Raw genomic sequence first — 6008 nt, 5'->3', positions numbered from 1 at the left:
CGCCACCGCGCGCGGCAAAATTTGAAGCGGCTGGCCCGCGCGATCGCTGATTGGTCCTTTCGGACTGCCGTCGAGTGCTGCCTTTGGATTGGCCAGTTCTGAGGGGCCACCGTTCCTCAGGCTATATAAGCCCCAACGCTGCAGCTTGGAAGTGTGTGACGGAGTGACCGAGTGACCGACCCACCGTGAGTCGAGTGTGACGTGCTGGTGCCTCGCTGATCGTCGCTGTGCGAGAACAGTCGCGTTGTATAGCTCTCGGCCCCCGTGCCGATGTTGAACTATATTATGCCCTGTACATAATGTATAAAGCATTTTCTTAGTATCACCGACGCCTGACTCGGAGTCTTCGCTACCGCTAAGAGAGCTGGCAACGCTCAGTCACGAAACGGGTGGCGAGCGCAACGGGACCACCTCTATGGCACAACATTGGTGGCAGCGGTGGAATGCCAAAACACAACATTGGATGGCAGCTATGGGATCGACCGACATCAGCTACCTCGGCGCGGTGAGTGCCTGAAGTTTTCCTCAAACGCCAGACTTTCTCTAACACAGGTTATAGTAGCTTAGAGAAAGAATTGGTGTAGCATTGCGTTAACCTTGTGTGTTTCAAGCCTAGGAAGAGTGTTTTGAAAACCAAGGGATGCTGAAGGGGTAAACAAGGCAGTGTGTGAAATTCCTGCGCGTACCGAACTAGTAGCGATATAGTAGTGTACGGGAAGTAGTTTCTAAAAGGGCAAACAGCAAGAGGCAGTGTGAACGATGGAGAGTTACAAGGTTAAAGAACTTCTCCAAATTTGTGAGGAGTTGGGCATTGATTTGGGCTCAACAAAAAGAAAGAATGCGATCCTTGAGGTCATGAGGACTGCGGACGTGACGGCTGAGGAAGCCGAAGAGGCCTGGGCTGATATCAATGAAAGGCGTGAACGGGAGGAAAAGAGAGAAAAGGAACGTCGCGAGGAGGAAATGAAAGAAAAGGAGATGCGAGAGCGCCAGGCGCTTAGAGAGCACGAGGTTAAAATGAAAGAGCTGGAGCTCCGAAAAACCTCGCCAGCGCCTAGTCTTGCTTCGACGACGGTTCCCTCTAACGCTCCAAAAATACGCGACCAACTGCCGCCCTTTGTAGTCGGCGAGGATATGGCTAAATACCTCGTTAAATTTGAGCATGTGTGCGAACGAAATGACATTGAGCGATCCCTCTGGGCACAGAATCTGTTAGCCACGCTTCCCGGGGAGGCATCTGACTTATCGAAACTTGCTTATCGAAAGAGGCGTTTGAGAGCTACAGTTATGTGAAGAAGGCGCTATTGCGAAAGTACAAACTGTCGCCCGAAGCTTTCCGGCAGAGGTTCCGGTATGCACAGAAGGGCAGGGAGTCACATGTTGACTTCGCGTTTCGTCTAAAAGCCGACCTGGTTAAATGGCTGAAAGGCGAAGAGGTTTACGACGACCGCGATAAAGTCGTCGAATGCATCGCATTAGAACAGTTCTACCGTTGCATTGATGAGGATGTCAAGCTCTGGCTGCAAGATAGGCTAAAGGAGGTTAAGCTAGACAAGGCAGCAGAATTAGTTGGAGAGTATTACCTCCGCCGCAGCTTGCACAGCAGGGCAGTGCGTGTAGAAAAAGCAGATAAGAGAGACGGGTTTTCAAGGAAGCCCGACGAACGGAAGCAAATCAAACGTCGCGAGTTTCGGAAAGACGAGTCCCTTACCAAAGAAACTGTGAAGGAAGGGCAGAATGCATCTCAGAATGCTAGCGATGGTCCCAAGCAGCGAAACGATGCGACGCGTTCTTTTGAAAAACGGAAGCCGTTAATCTGCTACAACTGCAAAAAGCAAGGGCACATCGCGGCGAACTGCCAAGAGAAAGTTGCTTTTGCAACGATACGGGAAACAAACAAAAACATGCGACTGTTGGAGCCATACATGCAGGAAATTAAAGTAAACGGCAAGAAGTGCAGAGCACTTCGGGACTTGGCAGCAACTATGGACGTCGTCCACCCGTCTTTCGTCTCCTCTAGTGACTTTACAGGAGAATGCGCTTGGATACGGCAAGTGGCCGAGGATGAGAGTGTCTGCTTGCCGATCGCAGCGGTCATCATTGAAGGAGAGTTTGGAAAACTTAACACAGAAGCCGCTGTGTCTGCCGCCCTTCCGGAGCACTTTCCCTACCTGTTCTCAAATAGCTCGGAGCAGATGCTGAAGGATCAGGGCAAATCATTCTTTGCCGACGTGGCGTACATGGCCCTCACGCGATCCAAAGCGCGCCAACTGTCGAGGGAACTGGACTTTGAGTCGGTGAACGAACAGCCGTGCGGCACGCGGAGCGATCAGGGTAACTTGAGTGGCGCGCAGACACGGGAGATGCAGAGCTCGGAGACTGGCTTGGGAGAGCGCGGTTTGGACGAGACTGACGAGACACGACGCCGCAGTTAGGCGACGCGGGCTCCATACTCGCTCCGGTTTCCGCCAGCTGGCAGGAGCTGGCCGCAGTTGAAAAGGAAACGCTCATTCGCGAGCAGCAGCAAGACTGCTCAATAGCCGATCTGATGAAGAGCGTCAGACTGGGAGTGGAGAAAAAGAGGGTTTCATTTTACGAGAGATCTCGCTTATTGTATCGCTGCTACACCGATAAGCAGGGTCGCAAATATGAGCAGATTTTGATCCCTCGAAAATATCGCTGTCAGTTACTGGAACTCGCGCACGAAAATGCGTGGGCAGGGCATCTTGGCTTAAAAAAGACCAAGGCTAGATTGGCTCAGGAGTTTTATTGGCCATATTGTTGGAAGGATGTCGAACAATTCGTGCGATCTTGCGAAACCTGCCAGAGAGTGGGCAAATCCACTGACAAGTGGAAGGCGCCGATGAAGTTAGTGCCCATCATAACAGAACCTTTTTGGCGACTGGTAATTGATATTGTAGGTCCTTTGCCAGAATCAACGAACGGGTGTAGGTATGTTCTGACGGCCCTGTGCGTCGCGACCAAGTTCCCGGAGGCGGTACCACTTAAGGAGCTAAATTCTTCCCAGGTCGTGGACGCTCTGCTCTCAATGTTCGCACGCGTCGGGTTCCCTTCTGAGATCCAGTGCGACAATGGCAGCGTCTTCACCAGCTGCCTAACTTCTACCTTTTTGGAAAGATGCGGCATTAAAGTGGTGCACAGTTCTATCCATCACCCGCAATCTAATCCAGTAGAGCGAATGCATTCGGTGCTGAAGCGCATATTGAGAGCCCTGTGCTTTGAGCGTCACTGTGACTGGGAGGCCTGCATTCCCGCCGCTATGTTCGCCTTGAGGTCTGCTCCCCATGAGAGCACAGGCTTTAGCCCCGCGGAGCTCGTGTATGGCCGAAGCCTTAGAACTCCGCTGCGCATGTTGCGAGAGTCTTGGGAAGGCAGTGATGACGACCCAAATGTAGTCTCCTACGTCCTCGACCTTCTTCAGAGGCTCGGGAAAACAAAAGATATTGTAGAGAGGCACATGAAGGCGGCGCAAATCTTGTCAAAGGGATATTACGACAAGTCAGCAAAAAAACGCACCTTCGAAGTGGGTAGTCAAGTGATGTTGCTGCGTCCGTCGAAGAAAAACAAGCTCGAGGTTCACTGGGAAGGACCCGCGAAGGTTGTATCGAAGCTTTCCGATACCAACTACGAAGTGAAATTAGGGAGACGGCCCAACAAAATTTATCACAGCAACTTGATGAAGCCCTACATTCAGCGTCACGCGATTGTAAGCATGACGATAAATGCTGCCGATGAGGAAGGGGCGGAAATCCTGACGACAGCTGACATGAAAGATTGTGGTTTAGAGCTAATGTTAGAACAGCTGACTTTGGACGCGCGTCTAAGTACCACCCAAAAGGAGGATTTAAAGGGAATAGTTTCCGAGTTTAAGGAGGTTTTTTCGAACCGTCCCGGAAAGACCACGGTCTTAGAGCACGACATCGAGCTAACATCTGAGCAACCGATCCGCAGTAAACCGTATCGTTGTTCACCCGTGCAGAAAAAAAATCATGGCTGAGGAGATTCAGCGCATGCGTGACTTGGGGGTTATAGTGCCAAGTGAGAGCGACTACACATCGCCCCTGATACTTGTCCAGGTTCCGGGAAAGGATCCGAGGCCATGCGTCGATTATTGGCGTCTGAACGCGATCACCCGAGATCAGACATATCCGATACCGAACCTAGAAGAAAGAGTGGAGACGGTGTCGAAGTCAAATTATATATCTACGCTGGACCTCGTGCGAGGCTATTGGCAAGTACCCCTTACGGAACGGGCTAGCCGTTGCGCCGCGTTCGTTTCCCCGTTCGGAACCTTCCGCCCACTCATGCTGAGCTTCGGACTTAAAAACGCGCCGTATTGTTTCTCTAGCCTGATGGACAGAGTGCTTCATGGTTTGGGCGAGTTTCAATTGCCATACCTCGACGATGTTGCCATCTTTTCGGACACTTGGGAAGAACATCTCGAGCACTTGCGAGTCGTATTGTGCAGGTTGAAAGAGGCAGGCCTCACTGTGAAACCAGCTAAATGTCACCTAGGTTGCGGTGAGGTGACTTATTTGGGCCATGTGGTGGGGCGCGGCCGGCGTAGACCTTCCGACATCAAGGTAGCCGCTATTGTAAACTATCCCCGGCCAACCACTAAGACGGATATAAGGGCTTTTTTAGGTTTAGCTGGATATTACCAACACTATGTGATAGACTACTCTGACCTTGCCAGCCCGCTAACAGACGCGCTTCGAAAATCGGAGCCCGTTAAGGTGACGTGGGACTCGAAGAAAGAAAATGCGTTCCAAATGTTGAAACAAGCATTGAGCCATAAGCCGGTTCTAACGGCGCCAGACTTTTCGAAAGGTTTCATCATTCAATGTGACGCGAGTGATCGCGGAATGGGAGCGGTGCTATGCCAAGAAGATGCTAGTGGTCATGAACGACCAATTTTGTATTTGAGTCGAAAACTAAGTTGTAGGGAAGAGGCATACAGCACCTCTGAAAAAGAGTGCGCCTGCCTTGTGTGGGCAGTTCAGAAGCTGGCTTGTTATGTCTCCGGTTCTAAGTTTGTTGTGGAAACGGACCATTGCCCCCTAACCTGGTTAAGTAACATGTCGTCTAAAAGCGGCCGTTTGCTGAGGTGGAGCATGACCCTCCAGCAGCACAATCTGGTTGTCCGCTATAAGAAGGGAAGGTTCAACGCGAACGCCGATGCTCTAAGTCGTGCATTCTAGGCCTCGCTTCTTTCAGTGACCTCCTCGTTACTTACCTTCTCTCGCTTTGCAGCAAACTATCATGTTCGAAGGAAGAAAGGGGCAAAAATGAATGACCTCATTTGCTTCCTCAGTAGTGTGTTTTCGGTCCAAATGATTTCAAGGGGACCAATCTGATTTTCATTATTATTGTTGATTATTAAGTGCTCCTGCTATTTTGATTTGTTGATACTTTGCAAAATGGTTGTTTGAACCTTGTGTACCAGATCGTACACATGCCTCTTGTTGCAGCGGGAATAAATGGGGACATCAATTTAGTTAGGTTAATTTGGATTATGGCTTCGTCTGGTGTTTGATGGGAGACAGAGGGCACTTGCTTGTGTTGGGTGTTGCCTTTTGCCGGTCGGTTTTGTAGTCTGCAGAACGACCAACCATGACCAGTGGCGAGAAGCAAAGGGAATCGGAACGACCTCAGCGAAGCTGGTCGAGGTGCCTTGGAGACAACGAGGAGAACAGAGCTCCGGGCCTGCGAGTGGGACCTGGTGCTCGTGAAGTTACCTGGACGTGAACTTGGAAGAGCCTGACGAAGATGCGCGCCAGGCATCCGAGCCACGTGGAAGCAGCTCGTCTTCCCGGCGCCTTATCTGATGGCGGGGATGCTGTCATGCCAGGAAACCCGCCCGGATTCCAATTCTGCCGGCCGCTAACTTTCTCCTACGAGCGTCCCTTTTGACAAGCCCTGGTGCTGCGCCGCAAGGCACGCGCCCTAACGCTCCCTGACAAGCCACGATGCTGCGCCGTACGGCA

At 51.4% G+C, this 6008-nt stretch overlaps 1 pseudogene; it reads left to right on the top strand.

Annotated features, from left to right (window-relative positions):
* The first annotated feature begins 738 nt into the window (after positions 1-738).
* LOC149333205 (uncharacterized) lies at positions 739-2435 on the top strand (annotated as a pseudogene).
* Positions 2436-6008: the final 3573 nt, after the last annotated feature.

Source organism: Amblyomma mixtum, chromosome 8 (assembly GCF_055824585.1).
Source record: "Amblyomma mixtum isolate Tamu chromosome 8, ASM5582458v1, whole genome shotgun sequence".
Taxonomy (NCBI): domain Eukaryota; kingdom Metazoa; phylum Arthropoda; class Arachnida; order Ixodida; family Ixodidae; genus Amblyomma; species Amblyomma mixtum.
The sequence above is the reverse complement of the archived record's forward strand: the minus strand, read 5'-3'. Positions and strand labels throughout refer to the sequence as shown.